Source organism: Talpa occidentalis, unplaced genomic scaffold (assembly GCF_014898055.3).
Source record: "Talpa occidentalis isolate TD23 unplaced genomic scaffold, MPIMG_talOcc4v2.1 talOcc4.13, whole genome shotgun sequence".
NCBI classification, from domain to species: domain Eukaryota; kingdom Metazoa; phylum Chordata; class Mammalia; order Eulipotyphla; family Talpidae; genus Talpa; species Talpa occidentalis.
Genome location: NW_023601322.1, coordinates 70,131,340 through 70,144,546, shown reverse-complemented (window position 1 = coordinate 70,144,546; position 13,207 = coordinate 70,131,340).

The following is a 13,207-nucleotide window of genomic DNA, read 5'->3' as shown; positions in this document are numbered from 1 at the left end:
CTCTATCCTCAGTGCTCCAGCCTGGAGGGAAATGTGGGAGGGAGGCCTACATGTCTGCTTCCCACCCTAACCCAAGTCCCTGGCCCCCTGAGCCAGCACTCCCTGTCCAAAAGAGAGAGCCCAATCTTCTGTGAGATAAAATGGAGTGTTTTTCCAGCCCAGAACTTCCCAAACATCCCCTTTGGGCCCAACGTGGATGCTTGATGCCAGCTCAAAAGAAATTTTTGCTGAAAGCATTAGTTATATCTGTTCTACTATTTTTGCATCTTGGGGAATAGGAAGCCTGAATAGTTCTTCAGTTTAAAAAAGATTCCAGAGGCTTCTCTCTCCCCTGCCTCAATCACTGAAGTGAGCTAAGCTCCCCAGATGGAAACATCAAGGGGTGGAGACATGAGAGGAAAACATTACCACGTCTGAATTGGGCCCTTGCTTGTGACTGGGCCTGAGTGGAGACAGTCTGTGTTGGCCAGAGACCTGGGGGCCTGCCCCAGAAAGAATGAGATAGATAAAAGGAGAAAGCAGAGGTCAAAGTTCATCAGTCTACTCCTTTCCTAGGCTGCTGCTCTCATCTCTCGGGGTCCATGTTCCAGTGGCAGCCTCCCCGACGTGCAGCCCCCACCCTGCAGTTGTTTGCCACTCTCTGCTGAAAAGTCTCCCCAGTGCCCGAGGGACAGAACGCAAGCACCTTTCACAGGTCCCTCAAGTCTTGCTCTCACCACCTGGCCCTCACGTGGTCCGGCTGAACAGTGATCCTTACTATATGCCAGGAACGCTGATGTGTTCAACTCCATCTTATTCTATTTGCTTTTAAAGCAGGTCAGTCATGGCACACTAAATTGGCTTCATGACCTACTAACAAATCATGAGCTACAGTCTATAAAACAGCACACCAAACTGATCCCTGCAACCTGTCCAAATCATCTGTCCCTCCTGACCCTTTGAGATTTCACGCATGCAGCTCTTTCTGGTGGAATTTCCTTTTTCTTTCCTATTCCCCGTCTACTAATTCAGTTGTTTTTAACCTTGGTTGCACATTAAAAGCACACAGAATGCCTCATAAATATACCAATAGTTTGGTCCCCCACCTCCACCCCAACTCTCTAAAATTCCCATTTAATCAGTCATTGTGATCCCCAGTTTCCAGTTGAATCTCACGTGCAGCCAGGGTTGAGAAGAACCAGACACCTCCTCCATCTTCAACTTCATCTGAAATGATCCCTCCAGGAAATAGGAAATGCCCTCTCTCCCTCCTGCTCCCTACCCAACACACACACACATTCTAGGCACCCCACTCATGAGATGATAAATATCCCTGATGCAGTCTGTAGCACTTACCACATCAGTTTGTATTTGGTAGGTGGTAAGCGCCTTGAGGACAGGGCTTATGTCACGTCTAATCTTTGTAAATCCATGGTGCTTGGCACACAAAAGGTGCCCAGGTAGTATTTGAACCTAAGAGGAGAGTCCTATTATAATCCCATTCTACAGATAAGCAAACTGATAAACAGAAGTCAAATAAACTAGCCAGTGTTGTACAGCTAGAGGTGGCAGAGCTGGGATTAGAACTCAGATCTGCCCAGCAGCGGGGGCACAGCCCCCTGGTCAGCATGGAGCCCCTCTCATCGCCTGACAGACAGGAGTCTGGACAAGCCCGCAGGCCCCACTCACAGCTCTTGCCAGTGCTGGAGGAGGAAGAGCCACAGAAAGTCAGTCTCACAGCAGGACGGCTTCTCTTCCAGCTCTTTTCCAGTCCTGGGCTCACACCCCAGCATTCCCCCAGATCTTGGTCCCTAGTCCTCTTGTATTTCCTCTCTTCTCACTAATCATGCCCAATGCAGCTCATATACACCTCATGCCAGCAGGACACTTCCTAATGGACATGCTCCCCCAAAAAATGACATCCAAACTCATTCTCTCCCTCCTCTTGCCTCCAAAGAGTCTTGCCTTTCACCCCTATGCTTCCTGTTATCTAAGTGCAAAACATCTCAGTCCCAACATCGCTGACTGTTGTCTCCTCTGCCAGGCACAAGATCTCGCTACTGCTGCCCCCCACCCACCACTCCACCGGGCCATGGCCAGTCTGCCTCCTGTCCATCACCACTCTCCCCTGGATGGCAGGGGCAATCTCCAAACACCTCTTTGCTTCTACCTATCCACCCCCACGAATAGGATGCCAGACAAATCTTCCAAAGCCCAACTCTGACCAGGTATCTGCTTCACTAAAAATCCTCCAGTGAACCCAAACTAGTCCAAACTGGGATAGAAACCCAAATGTCAAAGTCCTTTGCTACAGGTTGGTAGTAAGAGAGGTTTTCAACTGCATCTCACCTGCATTGTGAGGGTCGAGTATAACCTAGAAAGTACACCAGGTTTTGGGGTCTTTGTGGTCTATGGGGGATGGGGACACTGGCCTCTGAAATGTCCCCAAGTGAGTTATAGTGTCACAAAGGTAAGTTGTCTTTCCAGAGTATGTGTCTGTTCTTAAGTAGATAAGACTCAGAAATCATCAGGGAAACACTATTCAGAGCTGTCTTTCCTCCCAGCATCTGGGAAGTTGGGACCTCCTTGTTAGTACCACACCACACAGAAGGAACCGACCCTGGTGTCCCACCCCATCAACAAGCATCTTGAGTAGCCTGCTCCTGAAGCCTTAGCCCAGGCCCTGGCCCTGTCTCAGGGCTGATGCTCCCTTGCCTGGGTTGAGTTGATTGGGGTACCTACTTTGGCATTCCAAATACTTAATTGGAATAATTATGACTCTTAATTATGCTTGAATCATTACATACCAACACCACAGCTGCTTTTAAGTTTTATTTCTCATTAAAGCAATGTTTTCAGGAGCCTGTTTAAAAAGAAGGAAAAAAACTACTGAATAATCATTTATAATTTAAAAGTAAATAAGAACAAATTATAATCGTGTTTGTGAAACAAAATGTTCTACTCAATCGGGTTAGTTATTAACCAAAAAATCTCTCTGAGTCACCTGGAGCTTCAGGTTCTTGTGCCACGTTCAGTGGCTTTGAATCTAAGATCCCAGGCTAGTTTCCACTAACCATAGACCCAAAGCTTTGGGGGGCCATAGACACAAATGCTATGGTGTTTCCAAGAAAAAAGTAACAACGAAAGTGTGTTAATGACAGCAGGGTGGGTATTCCAAAACAGAAGATTCCTGAAGACAATAGCAGTGATTCCTTGGATTGATAGAGCACTTCCCATCTTAGAACATCTATTCAGACAGATCTGTGTACAGCTCAGAGCTTCATTTTCTATGGTGGTTCTTAACCTTTTAAAGGTATAGCTATGGAAACGCTTCCCCAGAAAATGCATGTATACCAAAAATATACAATTTCTGCATACAATTTTAAGAGGTTCACAAATTCAATAAGATCACCCATGTTTTCCTTAAGATTTGTGATTTGCAAGCTTTTCAATGTTCATTTGTTTGTTTCTAGTAAATGGCTAAAATGTGAAGGCAATGAATGGCAAGTCATACACTATGAAAATTTTAGTCACGATTATTCACAATTCATTCTACAAACACTGACTGTCTGCTATGTTCCAGGCACTGGGATAGTTGCCAGAAGAGCAAGAATGTGGTAGTGAATCAAACAGAGTTCTTTAGGGAACTCGCTGCTGAGTAGGAGAGGCAAGGGAAAATGCGAGTTATATTGAGGAGGAAGCATGGGCTTTGTTGCCCTATAAAATCCGCAGGTGCAGCAGGAGGTCAGGGAAGTGACTCAGCACAGAATTTCTGACACTAGATTCAACCCTGGGAAGACATGTTGTTGAGCCTGACCAGTGACTGGGAAGTGTGACCAGGTCATCCAGGAATTACCAGGGATGAGTTATGTGTCTTCTAAGGACCCTCCATGAGCAGCTGAGGAATAGAACTCACAACAGAGATGTCCTCTATAGAAAGGCAAAATCTAGGAGTAAAGAATGTGGCCACGTTCATTGATAGTTAATTGGGGTCACTGCTCCTGTGTGACACACCAGCCACCTGGCTCAGAGCTCAGTTTCTGGTATTTCCAACCTTGTTATTTTGCCAAGGAACCATCTGTTTGACTACTATCCGCTTCATGAACATTTTGTAAAAGAAATTCCACACGTTTTTGAGAATGAGAATAAAAGACAGCCTCAGACTGGAGGACATTCCTTACCAAGAAAAAAGCAAGAGCTTCACATACATGCATGCCCACAATATACACACGGATAGGATTTTTTTTTTTAATCTTTTTGTCTAAAAGCTAGTGACATTTCATTGCAGCTTAGAAGAGCATTTGCAAAACACCACAAGAGTGTTTAAAAACAAAGCAAGAGCAAACTATACAAGGAGGAATCAGCCCTGGCCAGGACAGAGAAGGGAGGTTTCCCAGGGCAGGAAGCTGGAGAAGGCCAAGAGCCCCAGCAAACAGGGTGTTAGACTCCAGCAGACACACCCCCAGAGAAGACAGTTGTTGATACACACAAAGCCAACCTCATTTCTCAAGTTTTCTTTTTCTTAAGAGATATTTATTGACTGAACTTGTTGATTAAAAATTGATTAAATGAATGCATATTTCTTCAGTCTTTGAACTCTTGTATTTACCAAATGTCCCAACGTCCATGTCTGTGACTTTTGTGCCTTATATATTTTCACCTCTAAACTGTCCTTTGTATTCCAGAGTTGGACTGTCCCAAGTGATGAAGAAATACCTAAGGCTGTAACTGGGTGGCTGTTACTGGGTAGCCTTGCTGGGTGGCCTATACTTCTCACTCAGTTTCCTCAATTAGCACTTGAAGAATTCCTCTAATAGGAAAGATAGAACAAAATAAACAAAATGAAGGGAAAAACCAGAAAAATTAAGCTAATAAAGAGAAGCAAATGTCAAAATTTAATGGAAAATAAGATACTGCGTTCAAAAAGCAAAATAGGATGCTGCTGTTTTAAAGTGAACAGAGTTCAAGAAAGAATTTTAAAATTAGAAATAAGATAGCTCAAATAAAAAAATTCAGTGGGAGACTTGGAATACAAAGACAATGTATCCTGAAGGTAGAGTTTTTGCCTCTAGAAAAGAGTTTAAGAGTTTTGTCCTCTTTTCTAGAGAGACCAAAGAAAGAAGAATTGAACACAGATGCAGAAGGTGATGGAGTGAGGTGTTCAAAGAGATTAAATCAAGAAATGGCAGTTCTAGCTTATTATTTATAAATATGGGAATTTGTCAAATTCCAGAAAAATATATGAAAGAGGTCGAAAGTAGTTCACTCTGGGAGACAGAACTGGAAAGGGAAGATGAGGGGGGACTTGACTACTGCTTTTCATGATATGCTTTTTAATGGCAGAACATACATTACTTTGATAACAGAAACTTTTGTGTTTTTAAATAACACGTATGAAACATTTAAATGGTAAGAAGTTTTAAGGATTTTGTTATTTTTTCAGCTTGCTGAGAATAGAGACACCCTTATAACACCTCAGTCTATTGTCCAACTTCTATGTTGCTTTTCACCTGTACCTTCAGGTACATGTTATACACAAAAGCAGGAGTCTGAGTGTTAACATTTTTCTACCACTCAGTAGCTAATGGCTCCCCAGGCCTCTGCAGCTCTGAGTCCAGGCTTGTAATAACAGTTCACAGTCAGCCCAGCCTGTCTGTGCCGCACACTAGTGACCCCATTTATTGTTACCTGTGGTAACAATAGGCTGAGCCATGATATTCAACAGCGGGAGTCCTGAACAGCCCAGCAGGCCAGGCCCAGGCCCCCCATTTTTCAAGACCCTCCTGGCCCTCTGTAGGAGCTGGGATGCTATCGGAGCTAGTTTCTCCCCTGGCTCAACACAGATTACCAAGTCCTCTCCCAATTTATTTGCACTGGAAAGATGACAAAAATATTTGCTGGTTTTTTTTTTCCAAAGCAATTATCCCATAATAGTGATGATTAACAATCTCCCCTTAATGAAGGTCACATCTCCCGCAAAAGCCAACAGCAGTTTGGCCCCTGCAATCTGTGAAGTCCCCTGGGGCTTGGGTCCTGAATATTCAGAGCACCCAATGCCTATTTTCCAGGAGTGCCAGCGGCTCTCCTGTTCCCAGTGTGGATGCCAACTGAGCAAACAAGCCAGTGGGCCAGGCTAGACTTGGACAGTCTCATTCCAAATTCAGTCAAGTCTAATCAGGCTTAATTGAGATTAATAACCTCTCACAACTGTCTCCAGGTATTGCAACAACAGACATCCAGTTGAGAAAACAAATCTGCAAGCCTCCAATCTGGCCAAATAATGTCCACCTGCCTCCTTTCCCCTTGTTTCCCACCCCATCAGACCACCCAACACTGTGGACAAAGGAAAATACCAAGGACACTTTCAGGACTCAAAGAGAAAGGGAGAAGCAAAAGCAGAACTGCTATTAAGGCAGAAGTAGCAAAGCCCAGGCTTGGGCCTCTTTCCCCTACTTTGATAGCCCCTATAGAATAGATGCAGGAAAGTTCTAGAAGCATCAAGGTCATTGTTTCTGGGATGGGGCCAGACATCAGCTGTTTGAACTGTGGCTAGATCTGCCACCATCTTGGTAGCCATAATGCACTGAGTCAATAAGATTTATTTCCCCAAAAGATACTACATCTACTGTGCCAGGCCCTGTGTTAGGCACTAGAATTTAGTGGAGAATAAGACAGATGATGTGCATGCCCCTGGAAGTTTAGACTCTTGATGAGAGACCAACTAAACCTGTAATCTCACATGGAGACATGGCAGGACAAATTTTAACAAGGGCTATGAAGTGAGAGTACGGTTGGATGACAGAGTTGAGAGAGGGAACCAGGGGTCAAAGATGACCTCCCTATGGCCAACTGAACAATGAGTGAGAAATAGCTAGACATGGAGGAACAGAGCATCCCCCTCAGGGGAGGTGTCTGTGCTGTGCCCCTGCAGTGGGACTGTGACAATTGTTTAGTGAAGCTGACACAAAGCCAGCAAAGCAGAAGCAGAGCAAGATGAGGACACACTGCTGCCTGGGTAGGTCACGGAAAGGGGGTGAGATTTTATCCTAAGCACAGTGGAAAGTTACTAAAGCAGGAAACCTCTTTCTGGGATTGTGGGAAGCTGTCTAGGCACAAATTTGATAGTATAGTTCCTATTTTCCCCTTTTAGGAAACACTTTTCCAGAGTAAAGTAGAGTCATTCATCCAGCAAGTACCAAGGTGATAAGACTGACACTCAGGTCATGGTGAAAATCAGTCTCACGAGGTCTATAGTAAAGTTCATCCTAAAGAACTACTGGGACTCTCTTGAGTCTTCAAGAGGCTGGAGAGAAAATGCAGGACAAACTGTGTTCCCCAAACAGGAAAAGGCACTTTCAGATTCCTGTTCTAATGGAGTTCTTTCACCTTAGGACTTCAGAAGAAAATAAAATGAATTGAAAGGAAATGAACTTGGAATGAGAATTCTGAAAATGAGCTAAGCAATTCTTTTCACATGGAAACACATCTATTTCCATCTGTTGAAGGCATTCTCTGCTAAACAGTGGACAGATAGTGCTGTAAGATTAAGAGGAAGAGGGATAGATCTTTGCTTTTTCTGATGGAAAGCAAGAATACCCCCATCCCTCCCCGTCCCCTGGTGGCGCAATGGGTTAAGATGCAATTTTTGAAGCAATCCGCAGCCACTGCAGCATGAGTCCAATTCCCAGCCAGGGAGCTGCCCACATGGCGCGGCAGACCTCTCCTGTCTTGCCAGCTGCTCCCCACAGCAGTGTACTTCGGTCCATCTGCCTGTTCTGTTCCCCACTCTGTCTCTGGTGAATCCTCTCACTTCCCCCCCAACACACACACACCTCTGGCCTGTACCCAGTTCTTGTAAATAAATATAGATAGATAGATAGATAGATAGATAGATAGATAGATAGATAGATAGATAGATAGATAGATAAGAATACCCCCATCGAGCTTACCTCATTCCCATTAACTTCCCATTAACTTGTACTCTGCACATGAGCTATTCACTGAAGCACTTTACATAATGGAACACTTCAAAAACTGAAGCACTGAAGATGCTTTTTGATGGGACATTGAGGGTAATGGCTTTAGTCCCAGAAGTCTGCATTGACATCAACAGCCTGTACCAAGCCTTTAAGGTGACCCGCCTTTGGGAACAGCTTTTCAAAACAACTGGAAATGGACCCCTACCTTACCTGCTGAGTGATGAATACCGTGGCTATTACCACACTGGCAGATAAGAAAGGAGAGAACATGAGATGGCCGCCACAGTGAAAGCTGCAATACCATGGCCCCAGCTCACTTTTGTGAGTCCCTATCTCAGCTGCTTTTCCGGTTTGTTTTTCCAAGCCCTCTGAAACTCAAGCCCTGGGCTGGGTTCCTGCCTGTTGCCAGAGCCCTCTTTCCAGGGAAGCCAGAGGCCCCAAATTCTGTCCCTTCTCACTCCTGTTCTCTGAGGACATTGGGTGAGGAAGGATCACGTCTTGCCAAAGTTTCCTTTGCAGTCAGGTCCCAGGGACCTCTTTCTGTAGAGCAAGAGGTGAGAGCAGGTAAAGAAGTGTGAACAAGGGGCCTTCAGCTAAAAAGGAAGCAAGGGTTATAATAAGGCTTGTGATTTCCAGAGTTCTCAGATGCTTAAAAATATAAACACCTGCAAAGAAAGCAATCCCTAACAAACTCAAACTGGTTTGCAGCCTTTATTGCATTTAGAGACTTGTCACTCACCTCTGGACTATCAAAGCGGCGTCCTTGCCTCCAGCCTTGCCCCTCCAACCCAAATGTCAGATGGTGACCACATTTCTATCAGAATGACTTTTCTCAAACTCAGGTGCGACTGTCACTCCCACGCGAACACTCTTTAGCAATCACCGCTGCCTATGGCGAAAGCCCAACCATCTGCCTGCAGTAATGTACATACCTTTTGTGATCTGTCCCTTGTGTCCTCTATGATTTCATCTCCCCCACCACTCATGTCTTTCCCCACAATGCACAACATCCCACCCAACAGCAACACACAACCAGGGACAAGTTCCAGCACACGCCATCTGGTCTGCCCACCATATGCTGTTCACTCTGCCTAGGATGCCTTCTCCTCTACCTTATCCATTCATAAAATTTCTGGCAAAGAATTCACTTAAACATCACCTGAAACTTCTCTGATCTTCTCTGATTGCTGATCTATTCCCTGTTTCCCAGTAAAATCTGTCACAACAAAAACCAAGTGCTGATTTACAGGTCTGTCTGCCCCAGCAGACTGAGGTCCTTAAAACATAGATTAAAATTGCACCCTTATCCAGTCCTTTACCCAGTACTTACAATGGAAGGATCTTGGCATTGTCCATAATGAGGTAGAATCATCCTCATTTTACAGTTGAGAAAGCTGAGGCCTAAAGAGATATGTCTCATTACCATTGAGCAGTAGAATTAGACCTAAAAATCAACTTTTCCAATTTCTAATCCAGAGCATTTTCCACCATGGCTCCGTTCCCACAGGTAGCTGGGTCTATCTATCTCTGCAAAAGGTATCATCCTCAACCTTAAATGCTATTCAGCCAAAACCACGAATCAAAGGTCTCTGGGATCAGAGTATCTAGATCAAAACCCAGATTACCTCCTGGGCATGACCATGGAACCTCACTGCCTTTTTCTCCCCTTTCCAGGGAGTTCCTAAACTCCCTAACCATAGTTTAAGCCCATGTAACTAAACTCAACCACAGCTTCCAAGTTCCACAGAACACCTTACTGAAAGCACCATTTGCCAAGGAATAGAAACGTAGCCTAGCTGGGTGGCCTTGGACAGGGGGTCAAGAGAGAGAAGCAGCACAGGGGCTGAGGATGTCTATATTCTACACATTGTCTTAACCTCCTGGAGTCGTAAGTACAGAGAAGGCTATTGGGAGGGAGCCTTTAATTACCTGCAGGTGTCCCAATTAAGCAGCATTGCCTCCCCAATTAGCAGTCCCTTCCATTGAAAATCATTAGGTTTAATTCCATTTCCCAGGAAACATCTTAATCAAGCGAGCTCTGTCCCCAATTCCAGAGGCAGACAGACTACTGCTGACGTCAGCCTGGCCCTGTCTGGCCTAGATGATGCTGCTAAATTGGGCTCTAGGTCAACTTCCCAATTAAACACATCCCATTAATTACACTGTTTGCTAATGCTTAGCCAGACCAAGGGTCGCTTTTGTTAAATTAGTTACTAAAGGTAGAGCACAAAGAAGTCCCCTCCCTAAAGGAGACAAATGTTTAAGTATACTCTAAAAAAAGGCATCTCTGTTATAAAAAATAAATCTGAAACACCACAGGACAAGAGCTACAAAGCACAGCCTGGCTTCCAGATGTAAGACAGGAAAGCTACAGGTGCCTTGACTGGCAAAGCCAGGATAGCCCCTCACTACTCCCCAAAATTATTAAATTGAGGGAGAGAGTCTTAGGAAGGAAGAGACCTTTCCAGATGCAGAGGTTCATAGGTAGCTTTGCAAGTCTTTGAACCAAAACATTTTACTTGGAAGATGACGAAAACACTCTTGGAAGAGCATTCCTAGTTTCCCTGCCTGGAAGACTGTTTGCAAAATTGTGACCTGTTAGGCCAGCGCCAAAGTCAACTGCTGAACCCCAGGTTTATCATCCTTTTAAAGATATTCCTTGGCTGTGTCCAACTCTCTTGCTCCAAATTCAGTGAACCCCATTCTCATGGTAACCAAAGGGTTAATTTCCCCTGTCTACACCACCCACAGTGCAAAAGTAGCTTTCCCCCCCACCCCATGTGGCTTCCTCCTCACAGTTGCTGGTTTATCTTTCTTCTCTTTGCCTCTTCCTCACCAGATGTAAGCCTCAAGGAAAAGGGGAAGGGAGGGGGACAAGTACAAGATGGAATTGGTTTATTCGCAATTTAGAGTCCCTAGAAAGTTATCTACAAAACCCTACAAATACATCTTAATTTTCACTCTGAAATAGACTATGAAGTCCAAATCAAAATCTGTTCCCTTTAACTTTTTTCATATCCATGTTAATCACTTTCCTATGAAATTGAAGAGAGAGAAGTGCCCCTTTCTTTGATAAGAAATTTAATATGGAGATGATTAGAAGTACATTTGTCATTGTTGCCTGGAGAGCTTCATTCATTAGCCCTCCAGAAATTAGATCAACACCTAACCGTTCCTGCAGCTCCCCCAGTCCTTACTACTGGCCTCTGCGATAATCATCCTCTATTGATTTCTCCCAAATTATTTATTTTTTAAACTTCATAATCAACTCACCTTAATTCCTTACTATTCAATTTTAAGGGACAAACTCTCAAACCCCAGGAGACTCCAATCCTGTCGCCTAATAGACTGAGTAAATGCATGCACATGCACGTGTGCACACACACACACACACACACACACACTTTGTCTGAAGTCAATTGTTTTCTACTGACTTTTACCCTTTCTTCCCTTTCTTCCCCAAACATAAAACTATATCTGATAAAGCATCTGGCCTGTTAGATGAGCTTCCCTTTATCCCTTACAGAAATCCTGATTGAAAATGCCACTGCTTCGATAGTGGTCTAGAGACATTTCCTAGGAGCAAGTCACAATTTGTCACTGGGTTCTGCTTCAAAGCTTTCTGGTTGAGGGAAAATGTGACTCTTCAATTTTTCCTTAACTAAGTCTCAAGTCACCTTTGGGAATTAGATAACCTGTGCCCTGGGGCTCTGTGCACCTGTAGGAGTAAGCCAGATAAATGTCTTGTGATAATACTAGAGGTTGTCATGAGACTAATACTACTACTAATTGTTAACATTCAAATCCAAATTATGTACCAGAAAAAACTGAAAGTGTTCTTTTTATTATCTTATGTGATAGTATTATTATTATTACCCACAATTCACAGGAGAAAATGAGCTTTGGAAAAGCCAAGTAATTTCCTCAAGAATACATATCTACTAAGTGATTCTGCTCAGGATTCAAACCCAGTTTTTCTATTATCAATTTGCCTGAAATTCCAAAGTAGGCAAGGGAGGAAATTAACACCAAACTGGATTTAGCATTTATTATCTTATATACTAAACCTTAATTCCTGCCCTTCTTATATAAGTGCATATTAATGCATTTTAGTAGATCTGACCCTGGTTTCAGGTTCTAACTTCAGGTGAATCACTTTTACTGAGTCTTAATTTTCTTATCCATACAATAAGCACATTAGACTGATTGCCCCCTGTGGGAAGCTTCTAGTTGTTACACTCTAGGGTCCTAGGTAGATGCGATGTAGTTCATTCTATGAACAGCCAAAGTCCTGGATCTAATCTGGGTATGTGAAATGCATGGCATACAAGCTATTTCTTCCCTCTGCTGTGACCATGACAGACATCACTAATGGATCACAAGTCTCTTTCAATGCTGAGCTGCGAAATCTTTTCAATTCTAGGCAGAGGAAGCAATTGAGTGAGACACACTGGATAAATCTATTTGTCACTCCTGATATTAACCTACCTTCCTAATTTATAAATGAGAAAACAGATGGAGAGAATGAGGGATTTAATCAACATCTGTTAAGTAATTGCAATGTGCCAGGTCTGTCTTATATCCAAATGATAAAAAGATGACCAAGACATAGTATTGTGCTCTAAACAACTTTCAATTTAGTGAGATATGTAGGCTGTTATACAAGCAACTACAATACCATGTACTGAGCATTATTTGACTATATGGGAAGTTGCCTAACCCAGACCAAGAGATTCATGGAAGGATAGAGTTGTCCCCTCCGGTAGCAGTTTGAACACATGCACTCCTCCCATTGACAGGTAGGTTTTTGGCCTCTCTCCCTGAAGCTTCAAAGGCTTACAACTGCTTCAATCAATGTAGTATTGTGGAAATGATGCCATATGACTTCTGAGGCTAAGCCATGAAACACCAATGCTTCCACTTTGCTCACAGGAAGTCTTATTTTTGGAGTGTTATAAGTTACCATTTATAAGAAGATCAACTCCCCTGAGAACACCATGCTGGAGGGGCCACATGGAGGTGGTCCAGCTAACATTACTAGATAAGTCCAGCCTTCTGGTCTTCCCACCAAAGTGCCCTATATGAGAACATGCTCATTACCAGTTGCATATCACTAACTGGCCTCTTTTGATGCACCATAGAAGAATCACCCAGCTGAGCCCTGCCTGAGTCCCATAATTTGTGAGATGTAATAAAATGGTTTTTAAACCACTAAGTTTTGGTATAGTGTTTTTATGCAGCGATAGATA